This window comes from Benincasa hispida, chromosome 9 (assembly GCF_027475165.1).
Source record: "Benincasa hispida cultivar pf3 chromosome 9, pf3_genome.v1.1, whole genome shotgun sequence".
In the NCBI taxonomy this organism is placed as follows: Eukaryota; Viridiplantae; Streptophyta; class Magnoliopsida; order Cucurbitales; family Cucurbitaceae; genus Benincasa; species Benincasa hispida.
In genome coordinates, this window is record NC_143486.1 from 81771434 (window position 1) to 81793371 (window position 21938).

A 21938-nucleotide genomic window follows, 5' to 3' on the forward strand; every position below is an offset into this window, starting at 1 on the left:
ACGAGTTTTGTATCACTAGGGCAAATGGAAGAATTTATGGATATTGTAATGCCCTAGTTTATTCTATTTGTACATTTTATTCTCTCCATATAAACTCAGCATTGTATATATTTATATATATTGATCCACTGGTGTTTTAGTCCAAGTGGGAGTATAGTTGGGTTTTATGTCCTAAAACTTGCAGTTTGTAAAATGATAAACATTTTCTATAATCAATAAACTTATTATTGATTTCATAAATTGTATGAAAGTCTCAATCCAATAAACTAAGACCCATGACTATTGTATGAGTACTTGAACTTTATGTGAAGACATAAGAGTGAGTAAATAGTCAAGATGATCTACGGTACATGATTAAGGTTGGGTACCTTATTCTGGTAACACCATTGGATGCGGCCTACTCGGTAGTTGTTATACAGAGTTGTAAAGTGCTACATACGATGTGATCCTAATTCATACATGTTATGACATGAAGAGTGGGGGCGTCCTATGCAATGAGTTTGCATAAGATCAGGACCAAGAAATAAGTCACTCTTACTTTATAACGTTGTTTATTATTTAAGACTAATTATTTCACCTTGATGACCTAGGTAACTCGATCTCAATCTTGAGCTAACTATGAATTCCTGTTTATTTGGGATTGTCCTTAGATTTGCATAGGTGAGGGTTGGCTCAACAGCGCCGGCTTAATAAGACTCCCATTTTAGGGGTAAGACCAGATAGATAGTTGGGGACATAGAGTGCAAGACGGAGTTCACGCCTACCAGATTTAGGGATAGGATCACAAACCAGATGTTCATTAGAGGATCAGTAGGGACTTGAGAAATAAGACATAATCTTGGGGGTAAAATAGATATTTGATCCAGCTGTTATTATGAACAACCTGTGAAGGGTCGACTTGCTGATTATAGTTAAATCATGTGGACATAATAGTGAGGAGAGTGCAACTATAGGCTTTAGCGGAGTGACCTAATGGGGATTAATCTGATCTAATGAGTTTAGCCAATTAATTTCGGATCGTTAGAGCCTATGATCTGTAGGTCTGCGAGGTTTCCTACTAGCTCGTAATGAACTAGCTCTAGAATAGCATGATAGGTTAATTTGAATCGTTCAAATCTGAATTAAGGGAATTAGTAATTATATGAGATATAATTACATGTTTAATTTGAGAATTAAACAGAATAGGAGAATTTATATATTTAAATATGATTTAAATATATAAAGATGGATATGTGTTAAAATTAATTTAATATTTGATATTAAATTAATTAAGTTTTATTTAATAATTAATTTATGAAAATAATTAATTTTTTCATTTTTAAAATCAAAATTTTATTTTGTGATAAAATTGAAAAAAGTGAAAATCAAAAACACAAAAATGGAAAAAGTTGTTTTTCCATTATCCTCTCCTCAGTTGCTCACTCAAATGGCATTCAATTTGTCTTGTCTTCTCCAAGCATGAGCTGCAACCCATGCAACTCTCTCCTTTGCATGTTGATTTGCAATATAATGAAGAGATTAGAGTGAAAATCGGGCATGCAATCTATAGAGAATTTGAGAGAAAATTCAGTTTGAAGAAAGAGTTCTTCAATAAGATTACTGCAATGAGCAAGCTTTGAAGAAGTTCTACAGGAAGTATGTCTTCAAACTCACTTGTTTTCTGCAAGAGCATGCTTTATATTTTGCCAAAATTAGTGAATTTGAGTGCTTAGATGATCCTTGTGCTTTCGATACAATCCTACAAAAATTGCATGTGGCTTAAGTATGCTTAAACCAACGCCAAGGCTACTAATCACCAGAATTCCTTTCTTAGCAAGTCAAACCAAACTTATGTACATGTAGTCTTTAAAGAGTAACTTCCTTTTATCTTTTTAAAAAGTAAATTCTTCCTAAAATACTTGTATTTTCCTCACCTTCATCTTTGTTAAGGCAAACAAAATCAAAGTGCTCTTTCTCACTTTCCAAGTGAAACAAAATCTCTATACCAAAATATGTAACTATTTACAACTCTTTTATAATCTACAATTAAATTCTTAAGTTCAACCTTTAGCAAGGTATTCGTCAAAAGTTGTTATTGCTTTTAACTCCAAATACCTACTCTTCCTCTTGGGTCAATTAATTAAACTTGAGTTTTTCCATTGCAACAAAGACATATGTAACACCCAAGTACCTTCAGGGACCACAATTTAATTCAACAAATTTTTTTTCCATTTTAGGTCAACGTTATTTTCAACCATCTTGGTTTCCTTGCCAAAATCATTTTACTGTGGTCCTTTATGAAGTTCTTCATATTATTATACACCTCCTAATTTTTTTCCGCCATTTCCATGATTACGACAACTACCTTAATTCAATGTAAGCACATACTTCATTGTGACGAGGTTTCTTTTAGCACTACTACTTTCACTTTCTACTAGAACATACTACAATTTCTTTAATCGGTTCTCATATAGACATACAACTTCGTTTTCTTGCTTAAACAAGTACAGTCTTTTCTATCTTCACTACCATAATGCCGCATAGTTTTGTCACACCTTAAGACATTTGAACTAGAATATATGTTCCTTTCTAAAAATCATTCCATGAGATAAACTAGTGACAAGTGACCTCTAAATTTTTTTTCTCCATAGTGCCATAGCTTAACAATAATCTCATACTAGCTTCTTTTGAATCATTAATTGATCAATTAGAATGTAATCAGTGCATAAACTAAATAAATATTTTTTATGCACAACTTTTCAAAAAAAACTTTACTTATAATACATACTTGGCTATGACATAGAATCCATTGACAAGCCATAGAGACATTTTGGACGGACTAACTTAGACTCTGATACCAACGGTAACAACCCAAATTTCTATTATACTTCCAAGACGCTACTACATGCATGCATAAGCTTGACAATATATTTCTTGAAGAAAATAAAAAAATAAACATAAGAACACTGTCCAGGGTACCCTAAATCCTCTTTGAAATAAATTAAATAAAGTACTAACTAAATCAATCAAATAATTTAAATTTTTGACTCTAAACAAAACATAACACTTTGAGAAAATCATATGCAGAAGCAATGTCAAGTCCCAATGGCCTTGCCACAGATTCCTCGTGTCATTCGAGGGTCCATCTTTACCTTTACCTAAAAAACATGAAGAGAAAAGAATGAGTATAAAAATATCAAGTAAGCGAACCACTCCTAGGCCCACTAGGTGAACTGTTAGCATTCCTATCGAGACTCAGGTGTACATTTACATATCGTAGGCATAGGCATAGGCATAAGTGTAAGAGTTAAACAACATGCAGCAGAAGTATCAAGGATCCATAAGTATTCTAATTCACTAATTTTGGAAAAAACTAAAGCATGATCTTTTTTAAAAAAAAAAATGGGTTTTCAGAACATGCCTTTGATGAACTCTAAAAAAAAAGGCCTGTTCAGCTGCTGTCTTCACTTGATATCAACGTGACCTCAAAGCCTTCCCTACTATGCTCTTGGAGCTTTAGGTAGAGTTGTGGGACTCAAGAACAACTTGAAGATGTGAAGAAACACGAAGATCTCACAGCAGCCAGACTGAAGAAGGTAATTTCTTCTTCAGAAAATTTTCTCTCAAAATTCGGTGTATTCCTTTCTTCTCCAACAACTCCAATCTTCTTTATATATATAGATGAACATGCAAAGAGATGGAGTGCATGGCTTGCAGCTCATGCTTGGAGAATCAAAGTAAAGAAGATAATGGTTTTTGTGTGAGCATAAAGATGATGGTAATGGAGAAAACTCATTTTCCATTTTGTGCAACCATGCAAAACGTTTTTCCATTTTTCTTTTTAAAACAAAAAATATTTTAAAACCATTTTAATTCAAAAAATGATTTTCTTAAATTAATTTCATAAATTAATTTAAAAAATTAATTAATTTAATATCAAATATTAAATTAATTTTTGCACAATAATCATCTTTATATATTTAAATCATATTTAAATCTCTTGTTCCGTTTAATTTGAACGTTTCAAATTAATTTCTCAAGCTACCCTAAAGCTTACCCATTTATAAGCTAGTAGGGGGACCTCGCGAACCTATAGATCATGGGCTTCAACGATCCAAGATTAATCAGCTAAACTCATTATACCGATCTAACCCTCATTCGTTAACTAATGGATGATTCTACTAAAGCCTATAGTTGAACTCCCCTCACTGTAGATATATTATGTTATTATGTCTACTCAATATAACCATGATTAGTAAGTTAACCCTTCACAGGTTGCTCGTAATAACGGCTGGGTCGAATCTCTGTTTTACCCCCGAAATTACCTCTTGTTCCTTAAGTTCCATTGATCTCCTAATGAACAATTTATTTGTGATCCAATCAACAAATTGAATCCCTTTCAAGCCAATGAGAGGGTGAGAGCTCTGGTTCAAGACCCAGAATCAGCAGAACAATCTCTCTACTAACTCTAATCGGGTAGGAGTGAATTCCCTCTTGCACCCTATGTTCCCAGCTATTCATCCAGTCTTATCCCAAAATGGTAAGCTTATTGAGCAGAGGCAATTGGTCTATTCTCACCATTTGCAGATCAAAGGATAATCCCGAACAAACAGGAGTTCATAGTTAGCTCAGGATGAAGGTTAAGTTATCTAGGTCACGCTTCAAAATAGTCAGTCTTAAATAGTAAACAACGTTTAAGAGTGACAGGTTTCGTGGTTCGATCTTGCACAAGACTCATTTGCACAGGACACCCCCACTTCTCATGTCTCATCATGCACGAATTAGGATCACTTCATATGTAGCACTTTACAACACTTTGTAACAACTACAGAGTAGGCCGCATCTAATAGTGTTATCAGAATAAGGTACCCAACCTTATTCATATACTATAGATCATTTTGACTATTTACTCGAACCTGAACCACTTATATGTCTCCACATAAAGTTCAAGTACTCATATTATAGTCAAAGGACTTAGGTTTATTGGATTTCTAAAAAACAATATATTCAACAACAACTTTATCGAATTCTCAGAATAAGTTCTAATGTTTACAAACCACTTAGGACATAAACCCAACAATAAGCATAAGGGGCAAACCCGAAGGCACGCTTTCATAAGTGATGATCAGAAGGGTCACAATCATAAGCATAAGTGGTGAATCCAAAGGAACACCGAAACATAAACATAAGATGTGAACTCAAAGGTCCACAACATGCAATGTACGTAGTCCAATAAGAACACTAACAGTCATTATCAATCTAACATAGGCATAAACATGCAATTATAATCTTAGAACATGCTAATGAGCTTCCAAAACAGTCTCAACAATCCATCCATCAATCAAACATAGCAAACATTCACATAATATCATATTTTCTGTCACATAAACACGGGTTTACAGAACACTCTAAACAATCCAACCATAATAAGTCATAGTAATTCAACCCATCCAAAAAGAATCATGCTTTCAGTACAATCACAATCTTGACACCAACTTGCATTCGAGGGATAGTAAATCACTTACCTCGAAAAAATTTCAGCAACCAAATAAAATCTTTGTTGAGTTACGAATGTCTCAGACCAAACCTAAATCAAGATCTTCAATCAGTATCCATGTTTAAACCAAGAATTTTTTCCATCTAGCCCTAGAGAATTTACCCAAATAAATTTTAGATTTAACATACTTCTTTGAAAGTTAAATTAGCTAAAATCGTCCACAAAGAGTTACCGAAACCTAATTCCACCCATAGCATTAACCAATGATTTGAAAGAGAGATTAAAACTACATTACCCATTCAAAACTCACCAATCAACACCCAAAACACTGCTATCGAGTGAGCCAAACTCCTTTGTGTTAAGGATGCCAACACAACCAGCTACGTCACCAAAGGAAAATCAACCCAGTACCCCGTCAGCAGTGCAAGACTTCATATATTATAGTCTTACCTCTTTACCAATTGAATAGGATTTACCAAAAGAATAGAATGTTTAAAATAAGTGTCTAACCATTTTTTTGTTGAGTTATTCTTGCATTCCTAAATTAGGGATTCCATATTGTATAGATATAACACCTATGTACATTTCAATATACAAGAAAATATAAAGAAAAGATTGGCGTGCCACTGTTGTGTACCTTCTGCATTATCGCCTACCTAGCTAAAACTGTCGTTTACCTTTGTTTAAATATTATTGTCTACCTCTTGACGTTATCGTCTATACGACATCGTCTATCACTAAGCGCTATTGTCTACCTCCAAATACTATCGTCTATCTCCTGACGCTATCGTCTACCTTCTTCAGACGTTATCATTTACCTCCTCTAAACGCTATCGTCTATCACTTGACGCTATCGTGTACCTCCTTTTAAATGCTATCGTTTACCGCTTGACACTATCGTCTACTTGTTGGTATTGTCGTCTACCTTTTGACTACTATCGTTTAACATCCCGTCGTATACCTCTTCAAATGACAACTTCACACTTTAACTTGGTATCAGAGCTTACAATGACCAACGTCAATCAAGGAAACCTGGGAACCACCCTCGGCACAACCAACTTCAGTGGCCTACCCCTAAACAACTCTCAATCAGATAACCTCCATCAAACTTGATTGCAACAATTTCCTTCTATGAAAAAACTTGGCGCTTCCAATCCTTCAGAGCTACAGACTCAAAGGGCACCTAACCGGACAAAAAGTTTGTCCACCAATGTTTTTGTAACCTGCAGTCGGTGAGAGCATACCGACTGGATCGACTAAAGCAGAAGTTGCTCCGTGCAGCGCAGAAGGAAGCTCCGGCAGTGGTGCTTCCAGCTCGTCGACAACAATTGAGGTAAATCCTCAATACGAAGCATGGATGGTTGTAGATCAACTCCTCTTAGGCTGGCTATATAACTCCATGACACCAGAAGTTGCCATTCAAGTTATGGGATGTGAATATGCAAGGGATCTGTGGACCAGCATTTAACAAGTCTTTGGTGTTCAGTCCAGGGTTGAAGAGAATTATCTGAGATATGTGTTTCAAACAACCAGAAAAGGTAATTTTAAAATGGAAGAGTACCTTCGAACTATGAAAATGAATGTTGACAATCTTGAGCAAGCTGGTAGTCTAGTGCCACCAAGAGCTCTTGTGTCACAGGTGCTACTTGGTCTTGATGAAGAGTACAATGCCATCGTGGCCACAATCCAAGGGAGAGTGGACATGTCATGGCTTGATATACAATCGGAACTTCTCCTGTGTGAAAGGAAATTGGAACATCAGTCAAATCAAAAGACGACAGTAGGCTTCAACCAAGTCAGTAATACGTCAGTGAATATGAAAAATACTAGACATGTCAACCAAAATAACAAGACCAATAGCAGCAACTAGTCTATTGAGGGAGGACAACGAGGTGGTGATGGCCATGGTAGAGGTCGAGGTAGGGGAAAAAACAACAACAAACCTGTGTATCAAGTTTTTGGGAAGGCAGGACACATAGCATTTTACTGCTTCAACAGGTATAACAGAGATTTTGTTCCCAATTCTCCTCAAAACAAGAGACAACCCTTCCCCAACAACCAGACCAAAAACACTCAACCTCATCCAACAGCCCTAGCCACTGCCTATGGAAGTAATCCCTTTCTGACAAGAAAAGAGAACATGGCTGATGCAAATTGGTATGCTGACAGTGGTGCCTCCAATCATGTCACCTCAGACTTCAATAATCTTGGCAACCCGACCGAATACTCAAGTACTGAAGCAGTCACTGTAGCTAATGGTAATACTCTCGAAATTTCTCATGTTGGAACTGCATGTTTGTCTAGTGATGCCTGCAATTTGAAACTTAATGATATGTTATGTGTGCCTGCCATAGCAAAAAATTTGGTTAGTATATCTAAGCTAACAAAAGACAATAACATGTTTATTGAATTTCACACAGATTACTGTCTTGTTAAGGACAAAGGTACGGGACAAACAGTAATGAAGGGGGTACTTAAAGATGGACTGTATCAGTTAGAAGGTGCAGAATGTAGCTCAAAGTCAATAGGAAATAAAGTACCATCACAGCTAGTACACAAGAATAAAGATCTATATGCTCTTAGCATATCTTTGAAGCATAGGGTGTCTAAGGTTACATGGCATAGAAAACTTGACCATCCTTCGTCAAAAACACTAAAATTTATTATCAAAGGTTGTAATCTCCCTATGTTATCTAATGAAGAGCTCAAATTTTATGATTCTTGTAGCTATGGCAAATCGCACTCTTTAGCCTTCCCTAACTCTAACTCAAGAGCATCTACAACCTTTGAACTTATACATACTGATTTGTGGGGTCCAGCTCCTCTTCTGTCTACAGATGGGTACAAATATTATGTTATCTTTGTTGATGATCACAGCAGGTACACATGGATCTATCCTCTGAGATTAAAAAGTGACACTCTTGCAGCTTTTCAACACTTTCTCGCTATGATACAAACTCAGTTCAATACATTGATCAAGTCCCTACAGTTGGATAATGGTGGAGAATTTGTAAGTCTACACAAAGTCTATCATCAACATGGCATTGCCTCCAGGTATACCTGTCCATATACGTCGGCACAAAATGGAAGGGCTAAGAGGAAGCACAGACACATAGTGGAGATAGGGCTAACCCTACTAGCCAAAGCACATCTTTCCTTACATCATTAGTGGGATGCCTTCTTATACTCAACTCTGCTAATTAATGGCCTTCCCACCCCTATCCTAAATGGGCAGTCTTCAATGGAAGTGATGTTAAAAAAGAAGCTCAAGTTTGAGGAGCTTCGAATATTTGGGTGTGTATGTTTCCCTTGTCTGAGACCGTACAATTCACATAAGTTGAGCTATCGCACAGAAAAGTGCATCTACGTCAGCCCTGCTGTGAATCACAAAGGCTTAAATGCCTCAACCCCAATGGTAGGTTGTTCATCTCTTGGCATGTTGTGTTTAATGAAACTGATTTTCCTTGTCAGGTGTCTCCTTCAGCTTGCAGACCGGCCAAGCAAGCAGTTGTCGTCCACTCGGTTTCCTGGCTGCCTCTCAGTCAGGACATACCGCACAGTAACTCTATGCCCTCTACGTCCACTGCCTCACCCTCACCAATTATCAAAACAACTCACACCCAATCACTAACTGATAACTCTACAGACAACCCAGCCTTCCCATCTTCCTCTTCTGATCGTCTACCCACCAATTGTTTACCTGGCGATCGTTTACCCCCATCGTCTAGTATCTAGCCCACTGATCGCCTACCCACCAGTTGCTTACCCAGTGATCGTTTACCCAATGATCGTTCACCTACCGATCGTTTACCCAGCGATCGTTTACCCTCATCGTGTAATGTCCAGCCCACTGATCGTCTACCTACCAATACTTTACCCAATGATCGTTTACCCACCGATCGTTTACAACCTAATTATTTACCCTCCGACCGTTTACCTCCTGACTCACCATCGCCTACCGTCCAACCCACCGATCATTTACCTTCATCGTCCACTGCCCAGTCTTCACCCGATATTGTCCCACACCCTATACCCGTAAACACTCATCCCATGATTACCCGTGGAAAGGTAGGAATCTTCAAACCCAAAGTACTGTCCTCCCAAACTCACAAAGATTGCTCTTTAACCGAACCTACACGAGTCACTGATGCGCTCAAAACCACATAATGGAACTACGAGATGAGTGATGAATTTCAAGCACTGATGAAAAAACAGACCTAAACTTTAGTTCCTCTAACATCGTCGATGAACATTGTTAGGAATAAGTGGGTATTCCAAATCAAACGAAGTCCTAATGGCTCCATTCTACGCTACAAGGCACACCTCGTAGCAAAAGGCTTCCATCAAAACTCGAACATTGATTTCTTCGAGACATTTAGTCCAGTGGTAAAGGCGTCCACCATCCAGATCGTCATTAGCCTTGCTGTATCCAAAGGGTGGCAGTTGAGACAGTTAGATTTCAATAATTCCTTCCTTAATAGGGTCCTCGATGAAGAAGTTTACATGTGCCAACCACAAGGATTTGTTCATTCTCAACTATCGAATCAAGTCTGTCGCTTACACACGGCCATATATGGCCCCAAACAAGCGCCAAGGGCTTGGAACAATACACTAAAGATAGCACTATGTAGCTGGGGCTTTTAGAATGCTAAGTCTGATATATCTCTCTTCATATATCGAAGCACTTCTGCCTTGATACTCTTACTGGTATATGTTGATGATGTAATCATCACCGACACCGATCCGCAGGTAATAAACAAGCTTGTAATAGCCTTGACTCCAAGTTTGCTCTAAAGGATCTTGGCCAACTCCATTACTTCTTTGGAGTCCAATTGCACATTGTCGCCAATGAAGTTATACTGAATCAGGAAAAATATGTCGAGGACCTACTCCACCGCCTTGACCTTGGAGATCTCAAACTGGCACCCTCTCCGAGTGTTCTAAACAAGCAACTCTCCATCTCTAATGGAACTCCTCTTGACAATCCCTATATCTATCGAAGCATGATTGGCGCCCTATAGTAATTAACCACCACGAGACCTGACATTACATATGCAGTTAATCATCTAAGTCAGTACTTAAAGCAACCTACGGACGTTCACTAGCAAACGGTAAAGAGAGTACTAAGATATGTGAGTGGCACTCGATACTTTGGCCTCTACATTCAATATGGGTCTGATCTGTCTATTTCAGCCTTCTCCGATGCCGATTGGGCAGCCAACATCGACGATCGAAAATCAATTGTTGCTTATAGCATCTTTCTTAGAGGTGATCTTGTCTCCTGGTCCTCAAAGAAACAATCAGTTGTAGCCCGGTCCAACACGGAGTCTGAATATAGAGTGTTTGCTCATGCCTCTGAAAAAATCACCTGGGTGCAACAACTACTGTCTAAGATTGGTGTCAAACAGAAGGCAGCTCCAGTCCTGTGGTGTGACAACCTCAGTGTCGGTGCTCTAGCCGTCAATCTGGTGTTTCATGCGCGGATCAAGCACATTGAGATCAACATTCACTTCATTTGTGATCAAGTCTTCAGTGGTCAGCTTGATGTTCGTTATGTCCTATCCTTCGACCAAATCGCAGACTGCCTCACCAAGACCTTAACACACTCACAATTCTTCCACCTTCGATCCAAACTCAGTGTAGTAGAACTACCCTCTCGTTTGAGGGGGATGTTAAGGATGCCATCATAGCCAGCCACGTCACCAAAGGAAAATCCACTCAGCAGCCCCGTCAGCAATGCAAGACTTCATAAATTATAGTCTTACCTCTTTATCAATTGAATAGGATTTACCAAAAGAATAGGATGGTTACAACAAGTGGCTAACCATTTTTTTTTGTTAAGTTATTCTTACATTCCCAAATTAAGGATTCCATATTGTATAAATACAACACCTATGTACATTTCAATATACAAGAAAATATAAAAGAAAGGTTGGCGTGCCACTGTTGTATACCTTCTATATTAGAATCTTGGGTTACTAATTGGTGGAATACTGGTCAATCCGAAATTTTTTTGAATGATATTCAAGAAAAGAGTATTATAAAAAAAGTTATAGAATTAGAGGAACTCTTTCTCTTGGACGAAATGCTAAAGGAATACCCAGAAACACATCTACAAAAGCTTCGTATCGGAATTTACAAAGAAACGATCCAATTAATCAAGATGCACAATGAGGATCGTATCCATACGATTTTGCACTTCTCGACAAATATAATCTGTTTCATTATTCTAAGTGGTTATTCTATTCTTGATAATGAAGAACTTGTTATTCTTAACTCTTGGGTTCAAGAGTTCCTATATAACTTAAGCGACACAATAAAAGCTTTTTCTATTCTTTTATTAACTGATTTATGTATAGGATTCCATTCGCCCCATGGTTGGGAACTAATGATTGGTTCTGTCTACAAATATTTTGGATTTTCTCATAACGATCAAATTATATCCGGTCTTGTTTCCACTTTTCCAGTCATTCTTGACACAATTTTCAAATATTAGATCTTCCGTTATTTAAATCGTGTATCTCCGTCACTTGTAGTGATTTATCATTCAATGAATGACTGAAAAATCTAATGTTTGTTACTTTGTACATAAGTAAAACATTCAAAATTGTACTTATTCCTTCTACCCATCCCGAAGGATGCCTCCTATATTCGAGTAACATTATTTCAGTAAATAGCAGAATCATGGATAAGGAACTATACTAGGGACCTACCTAATTTTATTGTAAAAATTTTTGGGCTCAATGATTGGACCATGCAAACTAGAAATACCTTTTCTTCGATAAAGGAAGAGATTACTCGATCTATTTCCGTATCACTCATGATATATATACTAACTTGGGCACCCGTTTCAAATGCATATCCCATTTTTGCACAACAGGGTTATGAAAATCCACGAGAAGCAACCGGCCGTATTGTCTGCGCCAACTGCCATTTAGCTAATAAGCCCGTGGATATCAAGGTTCCACAAGCGGTACTTCCTGATACTGTATTTGAAGTAGTTGTTCGAATTCCTTATGATATGCAACTGAAACAAGTTCTTGCGAATGGTAAAATGGGCGGTTTGAATGTGGGGGTTGTTCTTATTTTACCCGAAGGGTTTGAATTAGCACCCCCCTCCCCCTCCTCCCCCCCGATCGTATTTCTCCCGAGATAAAAGAAAAGATGGGCAATCTGTCTTTTCAGAGCTATCGTCCCACTAAAAAAAATATTCTTGTGATAGGGCCTGTTCCTGGTCAGAAATATAGTGAAATCACCTTTCCTATTCTTTCCCCGGACCCTGCGACTAAGAAAGATGTTCACTTCTTAAAATATCCCATATACATAGGCGGGAACAGGGGAAGGGGTCAGATTTATCCCGACAGGCGTAAGAGTAATAAAAAGAAAATGTTTATAATGCTACAGCAGTAGGTATAGTAAGCAAAATAATACGAAAAGAAAAAGGAGGATATGAAATAACCATAGTTGATGCAGCGAATGGGCGTCAAGTGGTTGATATTATCCCTCCAGGACCAGAACTTCTTGTTTCAGAGGGCGAATCTATCAAACTTGATCAACCATTAACGAGTAATCCTAATGTGGGAGGATTTGGTCAGGGAGATGCGGAAATAGTCCTTCAAGATCCACTACGTGTCCTTCTGCTTAAAGAATAAAATATGAAACTTCATACACCTTAAAGTTGTTCATAAGATAGGACGAAAGATAATTTTTTTTGAGGTCCTGATACTCATTATGCCTAGCATTGAATAGACTGGGTATTCACCTTATCAATATCTCAAATCAATGATGGATTGTTTTTAGTGCCTAAATGGGGCACTCGATTCGGACCGAACTTTTTGTCAGGCTACTGTTCTCTTGTTTTGTTCCCTAAAAGTAATAGAGTAAGACATCGATTTCTCAATAAGATCAACTTTTTTTATTACATGATGTACTTCTCTGAAAAACATTGGCGCGCGTGTAAACGAGGTGCTCTACCAACTGAGCTATAGCCCTTGTGCTTGTGATACATATCTTATCATGTAGATAATTTCTTGTCAAGATGAATATTCTATGATCTATTTTGTTGATTTGTTTCATTGGTATTGCTTATCAATAATATTCGATTTATAATCTATCGATGTGATGTGATAGGGCCCATTTGTTTTTCTTTGTGATGATAAATGACCTACTTAACTCAGTGGTTAGAGTATCGCTTTCATACGGCGGGAGTCATTGGTTCAAATCCAATAGTAGGTAGAACTTATTAGATATCACAGAAGCAATGGTATCTAATAAGTTTTTCTACTCAACTTTGTTCTAGTGATTTTCTATCTTTTCCATCCCACTCTATATTTATCTATATTTATTTCATTTTTGAATTATAATTATTTTTTCCATGAAAATTTCATTTCACTTGATTATTTAGACGCATTAACTAGGTACGCCATTGATAGCCTCTACTCGTGTCCTAGCTCGTCTGAGAGCTAAATTTGCCTCGATTGTTTGTCTCTTGCCCTAAGCTTCCCTCAAGTTAGCTTCCGCTATTTCAAGAGTTTGCTGAGCTTCTTGTGGATCAATGTCACTAGCCTTCTCCGCATCATTTACTAAAATAGTGACCTCATTATTGCCTATTCTAGCAAAACCACCCATCAGAGCCATCGTTAACCATCCGTCATTAGGAGTAAGGCGTATTTTCAAAATACCTATATCTACAGCTGTGGCAATAGGTGTGTGATCTGGTAATACACCAATTTGGCCACTATTCGTAACTAAAATGATTTCTTTCACTTCTGAATCCCAAATAATTCGATTCGGAGTCAGGACACTAAGATTTAAGGTCATTTCTTCAATTTGCTCTCCATTTCTAAGTTCGTAGCCTTCGCAGTAGCTTCATCGATGTTACCTACCAAATAAAAGGCTTGTTCGGGAAGACCATCTAATTCTCCAGAAAGGATTAATTTAAACCCTCTAATTGTTCCTGCTAGGCCAACGTATTTCCCAGGGGAACCAGTAAATACTTCTGCTACGAAAAAAGATTGTGATAAGAAATGCTCAATTTTGCGTGCTCGTGCTACGGTTAAGCGATCCTCTTCGGATAATTCGTCCAACCCAAGGATAGCTATAATGTCCTGCAGTTCTTTGTAACGTTGTAAGGTTTGTTTAACTCTTTGCGCAGTTTCATAATGTTCTTCACCAACGATTCGAGGTTGTAGCATAGTTGAGGTTGAATCTAAAGGATCTACTGCTGGATAGATACCTTTGGCAGATAATCCTTTTGATAGTACGGTAGTAGCATCCAAATGTGCAAATGTGGTGGCAGGAGCAGGATCGGTCAAATCGTCTGCAAGTACATAAACAGCTTGAATAGAAGTTATGGACCCTTCCTTGGTAGAAGTAATTCTTTCTTGTAAGGAACCCATTTCGGTACTAAGAGTCGATTGATAACCTACAGCCGAAGGCATTCTACCCAGTAACGCGGATACTTCGGATCCCGCTTGAACAAAACGGAAGATGTTGTCGATAAATAGAAGCATGTCTTGTTCATTAACATCTCGAAAATATTCCGCCATAGTTAGGGCAGTTAAACCAACTCTCATACGAGCTCCCGGCGGTTCATTCATCTGACCGTAGACTAGAGCCACTTTTGATTCTGCAATATTTTCTTCATTAATTACTCCAGATTCTTTCATTTCCATATAAAGATCATTTCCTTCACGAGTACGTTCACCTACTCCTCCAAATACGGATACACCTCCATGAGCTTTGGCAATGTTGTGATCAATTCCATAATGAGTACTGTTTTACCCACTCCAGCCCCTCCGAATAGTCCTATTTTTCCTCCACGTCGATAAGGGGCTAAAAGATCCACTACTTTAATTCCTGTTTCAAAAATAGATAATTTTGTATCTAACTGTATAAAAGCAGGGGTGGATCTATGAATAGGAGATGTTGTGCGAGTATCTACAGGACCCAAATTATCAATAGGCTCTCCAAGCACATTGAAAATTCGGCCGAGAGTCGCTCCGCCGACTGGAACACTTAGAGGAGCTCTCGTGTCAATCACTTCCATTCCTCTCATTAGACCATCTGTAGCACTCATAGCTACAGCTCTAACTCGATTATTTCCTAATAATTGTTGTACTTCACAAGTCACATTAATTTCTTGACCGACAGTATCTTGACCTTTAACTATCAAAGCGTTGTAAATATTAGGCATTTTGCCCGGGGGAAAAGCTACATCTAGTACCGGACCAATGATTTGAGCGATACATCCCAAGTTGTTTTTTTCAAGCATGGAAACTTCAGGACCAGAAGTCGTAGGATTTATTCTCATAATAAAATGAAATATGTTGAAATTTTTTTGTTTCAAAAATTATTGAAATCCAAAATAAATGTTCGATGGAAAAGAAGTTGATCGGTTAATTCAATAAAAAAGAAAATGGGAGTTCGCACTCGATTTCGTTGGTACCGTCCAATGGAATCAAATCCATTGTTGACTTATGCCATTTGAATGAGTCAAATTGCAAGTTCAACCAACCCATTTTCAAAATATCAAGTGGATGGATAAAAATTTTTCGAAAGTCTTTCATTTGCCTATCATTATATACATTACCATCCATATTATCTATGGAATTCGAACCTGAACTCTATTTATGAGTCATTTTTTCATTTCATTGGTCCTTATTTCTTATTTCAGCATATCGATTTAGGTGTAATCTATTAGTTTTTTCTTTTTTCTACCTATACCCTTTCTTTTTTTTTCATAGGAATTCCACATATTTTCACATCTAGGATTTACATATACAACATATATCACTATCAAGAGTGAATTTTTTTTTATTTCAATATTTTGAGGAAAAAGATTAGATTACAAATTTGAAAAAAAAAAAAAAAAAAAGGAATGGGTTGCGCCATACATATGAAAGAGTATACAATAATGTTGTATTTGGTGAATCAAATACCATGGTCTAATAACGAACCATTCTGATTAGTTGATAATTTTGTGAAAGGATTCCTATAAAAGGTTTCATTAACTCCTAATTCATGTCGAGTAGACCTTGTTGTTGCGAGAATTCTTAATTCATGAGTTGTAGGGAGGGACTTATGTCACCACAAACAGAGACTAAAGCAAGTGTTGGATTCAAAGTTGGTGTTAAAGATTATAAATTGACTTATTATACTCCTGAATATGAAACCAAAGATACTGATATCTTGGCAACATTCCGAGTAACTCCTAAACCGAGAGTTCCACCTGAGGAAGCAGGGGTCGCTGTAGCTGCTGAATCTTCTACTGGTACATGGACAATTGTGTGGACTGATGGGCTTATCCGTCTTGATCGTTACAAAGGATGATGTTATGGAATCGAGCCTGTTCCTGGAGAAGAAAATCAATATATTGCTTATGTAGCTTGTCCCCTAGACCTTTTTGAAGAAGTTTTGTTACTAACATGTTTACTTCCATCGTCGGTAATGTATTTGGATTCAAGGCTCTACGTGCTCTACTTCCATTTTCTATCATTCATGTATCATTGAGCGGGAGGGGGATTTTCATCTCTTGTCCAGTCTTTCCAGTCTTTTCGTTTCCGTACCACAAAAATGAAAAATTCGAAATAGAGAATCTATATCCAAGAAAGGTCTAACCGTTGGAATAATAGTATCCATTGTTATTTGATTTGATACATTGTGGTCAGTAACATTGTTGAATTAGTATGGAAAGAGAGGGATTCGAACCCTCGGTAAACAAAAGCCTACATAGCAGTTCCAATGCTACGCCTTCAACCACTCGGCCATCTCTCCTACAGAATGATTCTGGCCCAGAAACCGAGTTAATAGTGAGTCATTCATATTCAATTTATTTTTGATAGGCACGTCCAACCAATTCTAACTATAACAATATATTTTTTTTTAACTATGTTTAATGGATACTTTTAGCTCATGATTCTATTTAGTTTTTTAAACTATGATTCCTTTTTTTTATCAAAATTCGACTTTTACCATTTTCAATTTTTCACCAACAACTGTTTATCCCATACATAGATCTAGTCAAAATTTATGAATCATAGAATAATTATTCGATTCTTTTTGCTCTTTGTATCATAATTCAATCAAAAAACTTCTAGAATTACCCCAATCTGTAAGATAAATAAAATTATTTTTTTTTAGCTAAAACTGTCGTTTACTTTTGTTTAAATACTATTGTCTACCTCTCGACGTTATCGTCTACACGACATCGTCTATCGTTTGACGCTATCATCTACCTCTTGACGTTATCGTCTAGATGACATCGTCTATCTCCTGACGCTATCGTCTACCTCCTTCAGACGTTATCGTTTACCTCCTCTAAACGCTATCATCTATCACTTGACGCTATCGTGTACCTCCTTTTAAATGCTATTGTTTACCGCTTGACAATATCGTCTACTTGTTGGCGTTGCCATCTACCTTTTGACTATTGTTGTTTACCAACCCGTCGTATACCTCTTCAAACGACAACTTCACACTTTAACTCTTCCACCCGTGAATCTAACAACACGGAGTGGGAAATAAATTTCGTAGCCAAACAAACAGTGAGTATTGAACAAAATCAACGCAACATAAGAGGAAAAATCACTGGTGTTATTGTAACCGAACCTCACAACACAATAGGAACCCATGGTGAAGTGATGACGGTCTGAGCTACTGCACGACGGAGCTACTTGCAACAGCTGCAACAATGGTGAGGATGCGAGCTAGAGAGAGCGAGACAAAATCATAAGAGAGAAACTAGCGATGAAACTTATTGGCACAACGACCGACAATGAACGACGACACCGGAGGTGGAGGAGCATTCGTTGATAGGTGGGCAAGTGTAGAACGTGGGGCGATGGCGTGAGGTTGACTGGCGAGAAGGATAGAGAGAGATTATGGAGGGGGACGATGCCTGCCAGAAAGAAGAAGAGAATTTTGATTTCACCATTTTTGTAACCTTATGTGTGCGTATAAATATATATAATATAAAACTTAAATTTTTTTTTCTCTTTTCCTTCTTTAATCTCGACTATCTCAAATCCCAAATTCCAAATCTTTCAAAATCTTTAACGTAAATTAAATTTTGGATCCAAACTTTCAGGGATAAAATTTAAATCAATATTTTCCTCAAATTAATTATCTCGAACGAACTAAACTAAATATATCTATTAACCCTTCAATTATCTTCAAATTCAGTTCCAAATATTCCTAACATTAAGGAAATAAATTCCAAAAAATTTCAAAAATAATTAATTTTAGTTTATATAAAACTTAAGATGTTACAACTTGAGAGTTGAAATTTGAAATTAAAATATATATATATATATATATATAAACATGCTTATAGAAAATTAAAATAATATATAAATCTAAATATTGAAGAATTTTAAGATTCAAAATTGAAATAGAATATAAATATAGCAGTTTTTTTTTTGTAAATATAAAATTAATAAATATAATATGAAAGATGAAAATAAATATAAAAGAAAACAAAATAAAATAAAAGTGTCCATCTTAAGACTTGAACATACAACCAATAAAGAAAATTGTAGACATGCAAAAATAGGCCAAGGATGCATTTTATCATAAAAGAAACGGTTTAGTATATGACTAAAATCGTACCGGCAAATTTGCTCATTTTTTGGGAACATTCTTCAAATTTTAGAAATCAGAAATAGGAACAGTTATCAAACAAGTTCGTTTCTTGAAAAATGGAAAACAGGAAATATGAATGTAATCAAACGAGTCCTTAATATCGTAAATGAAAATTCGAAAATAGAAGATCAAATTGAGAGATATAAATTTTGTGTAAGAAAATTAAAGGGGAAAAAAAAAGGAAAATAACTTTAAAGAGGAGAAAAAAATTAAAAAGAACCCGAGGTCGCTGGAAAAAGAAAAAAAAAATTAAACTCCAGATTTTTTTCAAAACAAAAGATTATAATTCTTAGAGCACCAGATGGTTGTTTATATATATATATATTTATTTATTTATTTATTTATTTATTATGTGCGGATATCAAACTTCTAATATCAAAGTTGATAGTACATATTTGATATCACTTGAACTATACACATTCTGATAGAGCACTATAGTTTGTTGGATCAATTGTACATCTATAAAAATCATATGTAACAAACAACTAATGATAGAAATATAACATTATGTAGCATAGTTTGCACTAATGCCAAAACATAAAATGAAAATTAAGTTAATAGCTCAACAATTTATAGTTTTTAAAAGGACAAAATTAACAAGTCCAGCCTAATTGAAATGGTTGGATGACCAAATTGTCTCTCGCAATAAAAAATACGTGATTATATTTGATTGACTGATTATCATTTTATTGTTATTTGGTATTATGTATTTTGTGATTGTTATCTGATTGTTATTTGATACAAGTAACTAGTTTGTGATTATCCTCTAATTTCTTTATGTGATTTCTATTTAATACTAAGCAGTTGTAATTGCGTTTATGATTTTTGGTAGAAACCAATGTTGCGTTATCTAATCAATAGCCATCTTATTGACATCTAATTACCTTCCATTTTTGTCAACTATTAAGTAGTTTTTTATGATTATCCTCTAATTACCTTTCATTTTTTGTCAAATATTGTGCAGTTTCGATTGCCATCTGATACTTTTTTTTTTTTTTTTTTGTCAATTACTAGGTAGTTTCTGATTATAATATAATTGTCATTTGATTACCTTATATTTGTTTACTAAATAGTATCTGATTGTCATCTAATTATCTTCCACTCTTTTTCAATTTCTAAATAGTTTCTTATTACCTTCTATTGACATTGATATACTTTGACAGGACACTCCATGAAACATTAGGCACGAGTTTCATGCCAAAATTGAAATAATTTATTAGACTGGGGGATGATAGAGAAGTATTGAAATCAAATAATATTAATAATAAGTATTTTGTGATTGTTTTCTAATTATTATATGATTTTTGTATGATTATTATTCGACTGTTATCGAATTACTATCTTATACTTATTGCTAATCTAATTAATCGTAAAAAATAAAGTACTTGAAAGCAGGTTGTGTCTTACATTATAATTTATGATTACCTTCAATCCGACTTCTTTTTCCTCCTGATTTCCAAGATCTGCATCCTTTCCAACCAGGTTGCGACTAGTGGTGAGAATGTTGGCAGGGCGGCAACAGTGAAGGAGATGGAAGGGTACGTCAGATGGGTGACCCAAAAATTAAACGAAAATTGTGAAATGGTCTAGTTATTGAAAAAAAAATGTCGAATGACCCTTTGCTGACGTCAAATTCGAGTGAAAGTACCAAAATATACTCGCACACACGCAGAAAAGTAGTCTTGCTCTCGCTCGTCTTGCTCTCTCTTCTTTTTTCACTCACAAATCACTATGTCTCTTGTTCTTAGCTCGTCTTGCTTTCTCTTCATTTCATCACTCACAAAATAACTCCTCTCTCTCGTCTCTTGCTCATCAGAGTTGGTCACGTCAGAGCTGCTCGCATGGACTGGTCGTGCCGGAGAAGAAGAAGATGTACAGAAGAGAAGAAGCTTGAGAAGAAGAAGACGACATGCAGAGGAAGATTTCTCACACCAGAGAAGAAGAGGGAAAATAAAAAAGAAGAACAATAATGTAACTTCACGTGGTCATGACATTAGTAAAGTATTTGACATTTTTTAAAAATACTTGGTCATTTTCCATTTTGGATTTTAAAATAGGTCTTTTAAACAATCCAGAGATGGAGGTGGAGGTAATTTTTCCTCAAACAGTAGATCCAAGGAAACGAGTGTGGTTTATGGAGTTAGGTATCGTGAGTGTTTGAAGCATCATGCGATGCATGTTTAGGGGGAATATTTACAATTGAAGTAGAGTAGTTGAAAAAACCACACAAATTTATTATCACAAAGGAAAAGCTCCACAAGATAAGAGTTAAATAGTGTTGAAAATAAATGCTTTTGATGCGGAAGGACTAGGCATTAGTCACATACCTGTCATATGTCCAAATACTTAGTTGACCTCTATCAAGCCTCCCTAAAGCAAAAGGAGAATAATGTGAAAGAAAATTTTGCATACTAGGATAATGACATATTTGACCCATCTCATATGACAAATATGGATGTGATAGATTTCTTTGAATTTCCCGAAAGAAAGATTGACATAGTTGATGGAACTTCAAGTGTTTCTTTTGACTTTGAACATCTAAACTTAATGTTGTTTTCTTTTTATCTATCTTCGTGTTTTTTTTTTAGTAATTTTGTATATTTTAAGTGTTGTTTCTCTCTTATTTTAATTTTTTTTTAATGAAGAAACATGGGTCATTTTCATATCTTGGGTGATTCAAAAATGATCAAAGAAGATCTATGTCTAGCAAACAATGCAACTACACATACAATACTTACAAGTAGAAAATATTTTTTCAAACTGACAATATTGGAAACAAAAGTCAAAACAATATCAGGTTCTACAAACCTAATTGAAGGGT

At 36.1% G+C, this 21938-nt stretch overlaps 1 non-coding gene across 1 annotated transcript; it reads right to left on the reverse strand.

The window, feature by feature from the left end:
- Positions 1-17164: 17164 nt before the first annotated feature.
- On the reverse strand, positions 17165-17251 carry TRNAS-GGA (transfer RNA serine (anticodon GGA)). The gene has a single exon. It is a non-coding gene; the product is annotated as a tRNA-Ser (tRNA).
- Between the last annotated feature and the right edge of the window lie 4687 nt (positions 17252-21938).